This window comes from Blennius ocellaris (assembly GCF_963422515.1).
Source record: "Blennius ocellaris genome assembly, chromosome: 2".
In the NCBI taxonomy this organism is placed as follows: Eukaryota; Metazoa; Chordata; class Actinopteri; order Blenniiformes; family Blenniidae; genus Blennius; species Blennius ocellaris.
In genome coordinates this window covers 3,534,686-3,548,246 of record NC_137651.1, presented here as the reverse complement: position 1 = coordinate 3,548,246, position 13,561 = coordinate 3,534,686, and the positions used below count along the sequence as shown (strand labels likewise).

The following is a 13,561-nucleotide window of genomic DNA, read 5'->3' as shown; positions in this document are numbered from 1 at the left end:
ATGCTGTAAGCCAGGGGTCTGCAACCTGCATCTCCAGAGTCACACGTGACTCTCCAGCTCCTCGATAGCGGCTCCATGAAACGTCTAGATACATCTGTGTAAATAAACATTTTGCTTTCTGTGTTGTGGTATGTCGAATAATTTTTACTAAAGCAGGGTGACATATAGAGGTGGGATTAAGAATAACCTTGCATTTAATATCTAAACCAGTAATCAGATTAATGTTACTTCTCCAGGTCAATGTGCGTTTCTATTGTAGCGTCCAGCAGGACGAGTTTCTCGTCTGTAAAGCCGCTTTATTTTTAAATGGTAAATGGACTTCACTTATATAACCGGATCGCTCCTTCGTTCTCCTCATAATGGACACACACGCCCCCCTGACCCGCCCCCTTCTCCACCATCAGCCAATCACAGGCCAACCAGCTCTAACGGTGCGTTCAGGTAACACAAAAGAATTGGAACTAACGAACAGTATCAATAAACTTTGTCATCGCAACAAGAACACAACTGCAGAGATATTATGCTATAAAATAATTTACTATATATATGTAAAAAGACATATTGGCAGGAAGCCAATATATCTTATGTAATTTAGTTACTTTCAAAAACAAGTAAAGTAACTCAGTTAGGGGTAACAATTCAATTCAACTTTATTTATACAGTACCAAATACAACACAGTCATTTCTTGGTGCTTTTAACATAGAAAAACCCAACACATCCACATGAGCAGCACATTTATTTGCAACTGTGGAACGGAAAAACTCCCTCTAACAGGAAGAAACCTTTGCAGAAAACAGGCTCAGAGGTGGCTACCTGGCTGGAACTAGTCATCAGTAATCAGACTACTTTTTCAAGGTAACTGTGGCAACACTGGCTGGGGCCTCTGGAGCGCCGTTTATGCCCCACAGGCCTTATGTTTCACATTAGGGTATTTCCTGTCTGGAGTTTGTATTTTTTTTCCATCGCTACTGCTTTCTTTGATTACTGATAGTAGATGTGTCTCTCTGGGGTCTTTCTATCGTCAAGTGTTGCTCTGAAACCTCCTGAAAGTCTGATGAAGCTTGTTAGAAGATGTTTGGATCATGTCTTTACTTTTAGGATGGAGTGCTGGTTAGTAATCTAACCCGTCAACAAGAAAATCCAGGTCTGTAGAGCTAGTATCTTCACCCTGTGGACAGAATTTACTATATTTTCAAGTGGAAATAGTAAACTTTCATTGCTTCTCTGAAAAAGTTTCTGAAACCAGCGTTCAGAGTGGGATGTTTTTGAAACAATGCTCTCTGTCACCACGTAAACAGGGAACACAAGTTTTCTGTAACATGCAGAACGGCACATTTACTGCAGGGATAGTGAATTGGTTTTCTGCACGTGTGGAAATAGATCCACGACAATAACAATGGAAGATTCCACTGGTTTTGATTTAACAGCAGTTCTCCAACAAAATGCATGTTTCCTACTGTCATTGTCATAGGAATCGTTCGCGTGTCTGCAAGGTTTTCTTATCTGTACTTCATGTTCTTCCCTCAGTCCAAAGATCGCTGTCGATGGGAATATGTGTAGATTATTTATCTCACTGTGTTTGTCTTCTGATGTCCTCGCGACATGTCCACCCAGTCCTCTTTTGAGATCTTAAGTGGACATACATGTTCATCGATAATGCATCCTTGACCTTTTGCTGAGCTCCTCATTAAAAGAAAGGATTATTATTGCAAGGTAATGTGAGTTCAGCTCCACATTGCAAAAAAAAAAAAGACTACTAAGTCGCACTAAAATTTCTGGAACATGGTGCTGCATACAAATGATTATAAACCCACTGCAGCTTTGTGTTTAGTTACGCTTCATGCCAGCTCGAGGAGGGTTTATAACCCCAACTGAGGCAAACAGTCACCAAAGTTAAAGAACACTGGCTGCAGGAGGAATGTGGAGGATTTGGAGGAAATTAGCCTGTGTGTGTGTCGCCACAAGATAATGAACCCAAAAACAACAGCAGAGGCAGTGACCAGTCATGTGACTTTTAAGATGGATCAGACTGTTGCCCTGTGGGAGATGCTGCAGAAAAAAAGAGAGAAAAAAAAAGCAACTATTTCAGGCATCAAGTGTGTGCACGCTGCTGGATCCCAAATGTGCGTGGAATCTTGTTTTTCAGAAAATCCGTCCAGTTACTTAGCGGAGACGGCTCATGTGCTGCTGGGCCAGAGTTTGTTTTCGAGGACATTTACTGATCTAACAGGCTTCACTCAGATTTACAGTGAGTAACGCAATGAAAGACAATACAGCGCTACAAAAACCAGCAGCATTCTCATCCTCCTCTGAGCCGACAAAACACAGTAATACATTATTTCTCTACGTGGCTTATCTCTCCGAGTGCCTTTGTGGGCTGTTGGCCTCGCTCTCTCTCTGAAGCTGTGTTTCTGAACCGTTTGTTTTGGAGGCTGTCTGAGAGTAATCATCCGAGCCTGTACAACACAAACCTGATCAATAACAGTCTGCCCGAGTCAGCAGTGGCAGCCTCACAGGTAGCAAACAACCCCGACTCCCCCAGACCTCAAAAAATATCAATCCATTGATGCAACATTAAGCCGTCGCCTGGAAAATTGGCTGCGCGGCGCATCGTAATAACCCGGCGCTCCGTCAGGGTGGAGTTTTAATATGCATGAAGGAATTGGTACTGTACGGCTTCCTCGTTCCTGTTTCGATGGTTTTGTGTTACTTGGTGAATAAGAAATGACTTGTGCTAAGAGGTCTTCATGAGGTCCATTTAGAAACAGTGTGACTGAGTAATTATAGCCTGTCAACGCTATAATTACAGCATCGGTATTTACGACACAGCGCACGCTGGATTGATGGCATCACAAAGAGCCTGCGGCCAGTTTTGATAGAGGAAAAAAATACCTGGAGCATCGACATAATGCATGCTTGATAAATCATTTTAAAATGTTCAATATCGATATGCTTAAACTGAAGTGAAAGCTCATGAGAACTATGATCTAAAGATAATTCTAAAGTTGTAACCCAATTTTTGATCAGTGGTCAGCAATTAATTTGAAAGACTGGGACTGATGTGGAGGCCATAATCTGGACATCTTAACAGTCTGGTCCTCTGTGTTTGATGGACTTTGGGAAAGGAGACGCTTCCCTTCCTTGATAAACGTCCCTCATCGCTACGTGTTTGACCTGCGGCGAGACGATCAGTGCAGACAAGAAAAAAGAAGAAACCAAAAAGGTTGGTGCAGACAACGGCAAAGTTATGGCTGTGGCCTCAGGTGATTTGAAAATACAGGAAGCTCCCTTCCATTTCAAATCAAAACTCTGACAGTGTTTTGGCTTTCCCAAGTTGGAAAATGAAAATGGTGAAAAAATACTGGACGAAACCAAAAGAATCTGCCAATAATATAGTGACGCGCGACACAAATAGGCCAACCAACATGATGAAAAATTATTAGCTTTTGATTTTTTATTTTATATGACATGTGTTTTATTTTTGTTAATACAAAAGATATTTTAAGTTTCTTAGTTAAAGGTGTACAGGAGGATTTTCTTCTTCCGGGTGGATCATCAAGACTATTGGTCCTCCAAATTGTCAATCATTCTAGTGATATATTACGTACGGCCGTAGTACGTGCTCGTCCCAGGTAGCGTGGATCTATTAGTTTTCCCTTTCTGCGCATGCGCGCTTTCAGGTGTCTATGGTGAGCTACGCCTTCAGCGAGCTCACAGTTCTCACCGGGTACTTTGAAAATGGCAGAGGGTCGCAAGAGAAAAAGTGTCTTCAAAGTGTTTGAGAAGAAGAGAAAGGCTTCGGAAGAGAGAACAAAGACCAGAGTGTTTTGGGGAGATTGTTTTACACCATGGCGCTGAAAGCCCAGGTTGGGCTTCCCACTGATGCTTCAGTCGCCAAGTTTCTACTCGACAGGTAAAGTTTGGCATTCTATTTGGAGAAATCCATTTCAAATCACTTCCAGTAAAAGTGATCTACGTCTATATTGTAACTTTCCAGGGTTGATTAGTTTGTTTTGTAATTTGCGATGCCGACTTGTGACTTGTAAACAGAGCGTGCACGAGGAGAACTGGGCTCGTGCACGTCTCTCGCACACGTTTTAGTAGGCGTTCCGTCTCGGGAGCAGGTAGAGCGTTGCGCATGTGCATTTTTTCAAAAGGTGGAGAGGGCGGTTCTTTCCTAAGATTCGGGAAAATCCTCCTGTACACCTTTAAGTTTAAGTTTCTTTTACCAGGAAGCGTCAGTATACCTCAGTTCGTGGCTTACGGTCAGTCAGACATGAAAATACAGTATTGGATTTATCAGAAATAATAAGAAAAAATTCTGTTATAGTTGTCACAAATGGGAAAAGGTTTCTGCTGCTGCTGTGTGCTTCCTGCTCTCTGTGATTTCAGAGCTGTGTCCGTGCGCTCTGCATGAAGTCAGACGTTCAAGGTCGTTGCTAGTTTGTTCTTTGTCTCCGCTTCCGTTTGTGATTTTGATGGATGGGATGCGGAGGTGCAGCCACAGTCTTGAGGAAGCAACTGCACAAGATATCACAACTGTATGGTCAACATGGTCAATATGTACATCAGGAAAGCTGAACTGAACTCACAAATTCCATGTATCAACTAATTTGGCCAATTAGCTGAACCCCTACTTCCCTTTAATTTCACTCCGTCAACATAAATTCCGACAGAGTGACAAGAGGACACATAAATAAAGAAAAACACAACATCAACATCTCCTCAGGTTCTGAAACGCTGCTGGAAACTTGAATATGACGCACATGATTTAAAAAAGAAAAAAAGAAAGGAACAGCATGATTGTGTGTGCAATCAACTGGAAAAGAACAAGCAGTTATCCGGAAGTGCAAATCCCAAAGCACAAAGACAGTCTTTTTACAATTCAATACTTTTCAGGAGGCGGCCGAAAGGTGGCATGTGATGATGATGAGTGTGAAGCGGTTGGGATGCAGATCAGCTCCTCCAAATCTTCAAGTCCCTTGTTCTCTGATGGAGATTGATGGTTTGAAAGTCATGTTTGTTAGTGTTATAGTGTTATAAAGGCGACTGCAGTCACTTTACCGGACTGTTGAAGATGAAGCTGAAAAGCAAAGGTTTCTGTTTACTGCTTAATCTACATCTCCAACCTCATCTACCATTTGTAATCTTTGGGCCGTGGATAAAAGTGCTCTACTGTACGTCACGTTATCACGCTGGAAAGTCCCTGTGGGTCTGTGGTCCGGACCTCCGTTCACTTCCTGCTACTATATCTTTTTATCTTTTTACCCAGAAAAATTACAATAATAGTGAAACATCTCTGCAGGTGTGTTATTGTTCCAGTCATTCAATGAAGATGTACTGTTGGTTCCTATTATTATATATTGTGCGTGTGTGTGTGTGTGCATTGTCATAGTCACGCACAGTGGTGTGGATAAGTAACTTTAATCTGATTACTGGTTTGGAAATACTAATGCTTTAGATTACGAGTTACTGAAAAAAGTGGACCGAGAGCCACGTGAAAACACCCTAAATCCTCCAGAAGAGCTGGAGAACGTTGTGTTGTCTGTATACTGCTGCTTTGATCTCAGTAAGTGTGGATCAATGAACGATGCTCCAATGTGTTGATGAGCTGCCGTTCCTGCTCGACATCACATTAAAATTTCCCTGTGTGTTGATGGTAATTCAAACTTAAATCCCCACTTTCCGTTTTCCTATTAACACTGGCACACAAGATAATGACCAGTAGTGTAATTTCGATGGCAGCTTTTTACTCAATACCCTTGTGAAGGAAACGCACTGTGTTAGTAAAAAAAAGGCAATTTAGATGTCATTTGCTTGAGTTCTTCTTACAGAAGTAACCAAATGTGCATTGTGTTTGTTTGCAGATCTGAATACAAACACCTGCACGTGTCCCTCCATTATCGCTTACACAGCCTCCACATTTCTGCACATTCAACACTTGTGCTTCACAATATTCCAACAGTCAATTGCGTGCTTTCGTCCAGGGCCATTAGAAAAGCTTGCAGCAGTGGGCTGAGCTGTCACATGGCTTACAGTGTGGACTCAGTCAGCCGCTGTATTTTTGTTAATGTTTGCATCTCTCAGGAGATGCCGCCGTCTCCTGCTGGGATTTATAAAAGCAACAGTGAGACCTGCAGCTCTTTTAATACTGTAATATTTGATATATGTCAGTCAAAGAGAGACAGCTGGCTGTGGTTATCGTTAGCAGCAGGGTTTTTTTTTTTTTTGTATAACAGCTTTGTGATGAGAGTTTCACTTTCCCTTACGTTTGTTGTGGGATTTGCCGGTCTGCCCTGGCTGGGGGATCGTGTGGTTAGAAGCTGTGCCACCCCCAGTGTGGACGGCCCACAAATGTGGCCCTATCCTCACCTTCGTCCTCAGTGCCCTGTGACTGACTGACTGACTGACTGACTGACTGACTGACTGACTGACTGACTGACTGATTGAAAGTTGTGACCCTGATTTCTGTGCAAGATTTCTGTCAAATATGATGAGAATTTTCTCCATCCACCGTCAATACAGCTTCATACAACTCAGGACCTGATCCCCAATTCAGATTGAACTGTTCGATTAAAATACTCACTCACACAAACCATAAACATGCAAACGATGCACACAAAAGCTGTCCTACCCACTACATCACTACACTTACTAGCATTAATCGGCCAAAGTGTTAGTCTTACAAACCCATATTTGTAAGGTTCAACAGGAAATGTCACCATATTACAACTTTTGATGCAGCAACATGACAAAAAAATCCCAATTAGCAGACGGTTAAGGCAAATTGTCTGAGCATAACTTCTATGTTGTTATGTACCGCACTGGTCCGAATATAAGATGACCCAACAGCTATAAGGTTCATATTTGAAGAGAAAAAAGTTTACAGTCCAAATATGGAAGAAAAACAAAACAAAACACAATTTTCTTTCATATAGAAAAAGGTGGAACTGAACCTGTGTGGACAAATAAACATGTCAGAATATCTATAAGGGCACATGCTCTCCATGCAGTCCTCTTCCTGCATGTCTCATGATGCCTGCCACACCTGTTTTTCAGCAGTTTAGTGCTTCAGGACAAGATATGGACAACTTAAAAAAATTACAAACTTGATTCACATTGATGTTACCAATTCACGCAGTTAATTTGGTCCAACTATTTTGTATTTTCAGTGTGCAGTTGGAGCTTCACATGCTTCACTGTGACGTCAGTTCACGTAAGGTCATGACGTATCTGCGTACACACATGTCTTAGAAGGTGGGAAAGGGAGCACACATTTTGCATAACGGCGACCCGTGCTCGTCTCTTCCTGGTTATATTTTGAACCAAGACAATATTTAGCATTTAAAAAAAAAAAAAAGCACTTCAAATGTAATCGCTCTGGTTAATTCCATTTTTACTACTGGCAGGCTTCCAGGTAAATGTAGGAAAGAGTCCAGCACGAGTCCAGTTTCACAAACTCACCCACACCCATGAAGCTCAACACTAAACTTGACTTGTTACCTGCAATGACCTTCTCATGAAATCTACGTCTTTCTGTAGTATAAATAATAGACCTGTGACACCAACACCTGAATTATCACAATGTCTCCACTCATTTCAAATTGCCAATTTTTTTTTTTCAGTTGTGCTGTCAGTTTCCACAGCGAGGTCAAATATGTACATTTACTGATAGCTGTAATTATGCAGGGAGTAAGGCAGCACGCTCAATTTTATGCATGCATGGAACAATTAATGTAAGCTGCTGTTATCGGCTCCTGCTCACTTTGAACTGTAAACACTACCTTGTGTTTATACCGGTGTGCAACACACGCTGACGTTTCCTCTTACAATACATTATGTCAAACAAAGAGTCAACGTAAGAGTTTGTCTCACACACAAAAAAGAAAGAAAATCAAAATAGCAATGTTGATTTGTTTAAAAACTAGCAGCTATTTAATTCCTTTCTGGTGAGCTTTCATCTGCTGCCTGCCTGCATTCTCTTTATTTTTACCCTTAGCTGTTCATTTATGCATTTATATCTTTCACCTGTTCCTAAGCTGTTTTGTGGATTACCTAACCCAGTGCTGTACTCAGACATAGATATCGCTCTTTCCTATATGAGACAAACACACTTCTTCAGACCAGTAAAGAATTCCCATATTCCGACCAATACGGTTCCGTGCATTCCTGCTCCGCGTGTCAACATATTGCACCAGTCAGATGAGAGCAGGATCCTGCTGCATGAAATTGTATTGGAAATGGAACTTTTTTGTGCGTGGAGGTAACGACAGCTTGTGATGTTAGAGAAGCAGGGAAGTCCTTTACACAGTGGTGTGATTTGGTCTCTCTTATGTCTACACATATTATCATTTGTCCAGGTAGGAGGCATCTCAATGCAAATTGAATCAGGTTAATTGGATTTAGTCATACTGTATGTCTTTGAAGATATTTTATTTTTTGCCTTTTCCAAGTGGCCTCATCAGTTCTTGGGTTTCTATGTGCACTCCATGAATATAGAAACCACCAACATGGAAACCTGAGGTCATTAGCAAAGTTTAAATACCTGAGCTCCCCAACATTCAGTGAAACTTTCCAGCCTCATTTAGTGAACAGCAGGAACTTATGAAGCCACTTGACTCAGGGGTGCCATGTCTTCCAAGAAATACAAGTTCAATTCAGCGGATTCAATATGTATTGAGATTTCACAGAAATCAACCCTCAAGCCCTGTTATTCATGCTATCACAAAGACAAAGACAACTTTGACCTACTTTGAGGTTTAATTTATCACAAGTCAAATTGACGTGACATACTGGACAACAATAACACATTTCAAATGTTTAATTGAGATCCATGTTCAAATAACCAGAGGCACGTTTTCATTTTCATTTTGTCTGAATTGCGGAAGCAATGTACTCATTACCTTGGACTGGCCGTCCTTCATTACTAGTCATGATGATGTTATGATGTGACTGTGGATAACATTTACTGTGTTTGCCTGAAGGGAGACGGGTTGGCTCACTTTGCTCTTCATGCCAGTTAAACACTTTCACATGAGCCCACCAGGCAGGACTGAATTTAGTGTGTTGCTGCATTACAGCAAAAAGGACTTATGGCTTATTTCCACTGCTTTAAAAATAGTTTTCACTTGACCTAATCCCCATTCAGGGTGTAACCTGCCTTCATCTAATGCAACATATCCTACCTTACATTAGATGTACAGGTGCACCAGCTCCCTACGGCACCCGGCATAGAAGATGGAGAGACACTAAATTACAGCAAAGGGGGTTAAGTAAAGTTTTGAAGTTTTACCTAATCTACAAGTAACCGTAAGAGGATGGTGCTTTGATCTTAAAATCTAAAAGAAATAAAATAAAAGAACAGTTCACAAGAGGTCACACTAAGCAGAAAGTTTCACATCCAAACGTCTTGCCACGCTGTGTTTCTGGTCCAAGCCTTTGTGATCAAGCTAAAGGCTTAAAGCACTTTTGCTGTTTATTTTTTCCATTTTCAAAGTCGCATGTATACATTATTAGCTTATGCATTCAAATTAAAAAGATCAGTTGCTTGAGCGATTTTGTTACAGTTCTGTAGCAAAGTTGCTTTTTCATCTTTCTGTTTGGAAGTGAAACATGTGTCCCAGTCCCAGGTGAAGGTGTGACCTGATTAAACCTCTACCTTGTAGTAGATCTGCGCCTCTGTTGTTCACCCGAGTGTGACTGTTATGGATCGTAAAACGCTATTTGTACATTTGCTGCAGCTCTCTTGACACTGAGGGCAGAAAGTTTTGTGTAATTCATTAGGTAAATTGAGCCGTTGTGCAGGGGAGCTTGGAAAGAGCAGACTGCAGGAGCATGACCCCCCCTTCAGGCGACAAGCTTCAGGAGACACCTTTGTGCTTCCGTGTGCTTTTACATTCCTGCTGGAAAACCTCTCTTTATTACTGTAGTCAGAGAGAAAGAACAAAGTGAGCTTTTTTGAATGAAGACATGGTGTCACATTGAATATTCCCCAGCATAAACGTCAGTTTAGGTGCTGGGGGATTTGACCGAAAACTTTTATCTCAATATGGTTTGTATTCATCCAGTCATTGTAAGTCAAGCTGCTTCCCCAGCAAAATTGATAAAAAAAAAAAAGTAAAACAAATGACCATATTTGTAACTTGAATTTGTAACATAACGTGCTCATTTTTTCCTGTTTCTTAAAACAATGACCCAATAACAATCACAGAAGACATAAAAATAAGTTGGTGGCACATTGACGTTGATGCTGTCCGTGGAGGATTTTGAGGTTTGATGTAAATAATGACAACATTTGACATTTCTAGCTTATACTTTTAATATTATGGCCTTTTGCGTTTTTAAAATCCACATCATATTGACAATTAGGGCACGTGATTTCTGGCAGTGTTATGCAATATGAGGAACTGTGATACCATATTTAAAACAATGACAGCCGAAACAATAGAAGATGATTCAAACAAACCTCCAAAAACTTGAATTAACACTCTTGATTGTTATGTTTGAAAAACTCTTATGGAAAATCAAACCACTAAGGTGGCTTAGAACTACCAAATCTTTAAAATCATTAGCCAATAAACTGCTAGATAATCATAAATAGATCAAATGGAGCTCTTAAGATCCTAAAAAAAACATTATGGCGAGATCTTCTATTCTTCTGGTTTTGTCTTCAATGATCAGAGCTGCTTCAAAAGCTTCAATAGCAGCACATCTCTGAAGGTTTAATGGGAATTTCTTAGAATATATGGCTCTTCACTCTTTCAATGCAGATTAACACTCATCTGGAGCAAAGAAAGAATAAGACCTTCCAAGATGGTAAAATGAAAGAATATAAATCTTCATTTTGTCTGGTCTCTGTCACCACGTAAACAGGGTACGTTTGAACGTACGTTTGATCACAAGCTTGTGATCATATTATGATATTTGGGAGAGTTGCCAGTTAAGTATCTTCTCAGCACATTGCTTTCTGAGGTGAATTCCTTTTGCTTTAGGAAAAAGAAAAGAAAAACAAAGTCCTGCAGCAGAATCTAAAAGTGTCGACTTTATTAAAGGTTTCATGAAAGGGCAGCGGATGAAATCCTGTCTGGTTGGCACACAGGCACTTCTCTCTGGACGCCCGCTGAGCCCGAGCAGACGGCGGGAAGCCTGCGGGCGGGTTCGTTCAGCCTGCCAGCGCTCGCCTCTCCTTGATGAAGGGAGAAGCAACAGGGTTTCCAACTCCTGCGACACAAAAACAGCAGCTCCCACTTGACTCCTTCCTTCTTCTTTATTTTTTTTCCCGCCCTGGTTATTTAGATTTTCCTCCACCTGTGAACGCGGCACTGATGGTGAAGCTCCTGGATCTGAGGTTAACACCCAGTGCAGTGAACGCGCTGGCGGCCTGCAGCACGCTCATCAAACTTTCAGGAGACAACTTGTGTTAGCAGGAGAGCTTGGGGAGCTGTCCGCGGTGCTGACTGTGTTTTCCTCTCTTCAATCAGGCCGGGGCAGTACAACATGCGGAGGGCTTCAGCACCGAGATGAAATTAAATCCCCTCTGGAGAGGAGCTTGTAAAACTGTCCACAGCACTCTTAAAAGAAAAAAAAAAAATCTGGAGAATTTCCCACAGATGCATAAAACCAAGCACCCAAAAGTATTTCACTTCATCTGAAAATCCAACATTAAGGCTGAGCAATGACTTCATAAGCAGCCATTTGCAGGGAGTAAAAAGGGACTGAATGCTTTAGTGAAGTGGAGGTTGCAGTTGTTTCTCATTTATTCTATTCTCCTCCCCTACAACTCCACACAAACTCCATTGTGTTTTCAAATTATTAGTTTGGATGTTTGGAAGTTTTACTTTGTCCCGGCCCTTTTCAGACATGTTGAATCAGATATATTGTAAATATGCACACATCACACATGTATACAATACTTGGATGTTGATTATTTATTTTTATGTCAATCTATTTTGATGATATATAGATTTCAATTATTAGTTACTTAGGATCGACTCTGATTGAATCAATCATGAATGCTGAATGGATATTGTGAAAAAAGTCTAAATATTTTCGGATTGGCGTACAGGGTGTCACAGTTTAGTGTGAAATACAGATTCAGAAGCAGTTGAAGATAGAAATAAAACATAATGTTGTTGCATGTTCTCTCCTGCCACAGTCAAAACACCTGCTTCTGAGGTTAATGGATGAAGATTGGCTGTGTGATTGTGCTGTTCTTTTTCTTTTGAACCAGGGTTTTAAACTCAAGTCAAATGAGGAGCTGCTCATCGTAGCCTCAGTTTGACCTCAATGTGGTCGAGCAGCAGAAAGACCATAAATTCTATTTCTAGATATTATCATTTGTCTCCTGTGTTGTAAGATAAAGAAATAGAACAACTAGATTTTCATGAGACGAACAAAATGATCCAGTACCTGTGTTTACATACCCACAAGTAATGGGAAAGGAGGCCTGATTAGAATAAAAACAAAAACAAAAGATTGGATGTATTGGATCACATTGTACGAGTACTATATATAAATGTGAACATCAATCTGATCACTTTTTTCAGAGACCATGGAAATGTAAAACAACCTGATGTTCCTCTTTCACCGCGCTGGAGACATTTGGAATCATAGTTACTTTTATTAAAAATGTAAAAACTTTTAATATCTTCTTTATAATTTTAAAACAATTCAAGGATGCACCTGTAGATACGCCTGCATTAAAGTTACCAGAGTAAATGCTCATTTCAATATTACCATGAGAGACCAGGAATTGTTTCACACAGTGAGTTCTTGTACTGGACGCCACAATGTCATCGAGTTTCTTCCCTTGTATTTTATTTTGTTAACTCAAGCTTGTGTTTTTGTCTTTCTGCAAAACATTTCTGCTGCATCCTAAAGGTCAGACATTATGTGCAAGCATGATATTGCACAGATTGTATAATACAAACAGGCATCAGTCATTCAGTCATCCAGTCATAAACATTTAACTCCGAAGGCTTCATTTGCATACAAAATTAACTCCCACTCTCAATTAAAGGTCTCCTACATCAACACCATAATTTACCGCAATGCTTTTTGTTCGTCTGTCTTTTCGATAGAAATATCGAGGTAATAAATGTCAGATTATGAGCAGGAAAGTAACTCGCTGTGTTTGCTAATACATAGGAAACACCTGTGCATGAATTATTTTAATGTCCAAACCCAGTTGCGGTTATTGTTCCTCTGCTGCAGACTCAGAAAATTCCTCCATGCAGGCCCCAGTCAGATTTATGCACAAGACACTTGTTTCACTGCAGGCAAACAATTTATCTGTTTGCCTTTGAAGTGGCAGTTTTACTGTTTGTGTGTTTCCATTATGGGGAATATTATCTGTAATGGGGCCTTGTAGTGCGGCAAATGATGATGACACTGCGGACCAGCTGTTCAGGAAGCACGAACAAGCCACTGTGATGCAGGTCAAGAGAGACGGTGACCTTTTGTTATCTGCACAAGGTGGAAATACACTGCTCAACTTAAGGACATCATTACTTACCTGTGCTCAGTGTTTTAAGTGGAAAAAAAACAAGTGGTGGTACTCCC

The 13,561-nt window shown here is 40.7% G+C and overlaps 1 protein-coding gene across 1 annotated transcript in view; it reads left to right on the top strand.

Annotated features, from left to right (window-relative positions):
- Window positions 1-13,561, top strand: part of LOC308143430 (calcium-binding protein 8-like) — a gene marked incomplete at both ends in the record, with an annotated part of 86,175 nt that overhangs the window by 15,945 nt on the left and 56,669 nt on the right. The window lies entirely within an intron of this gene.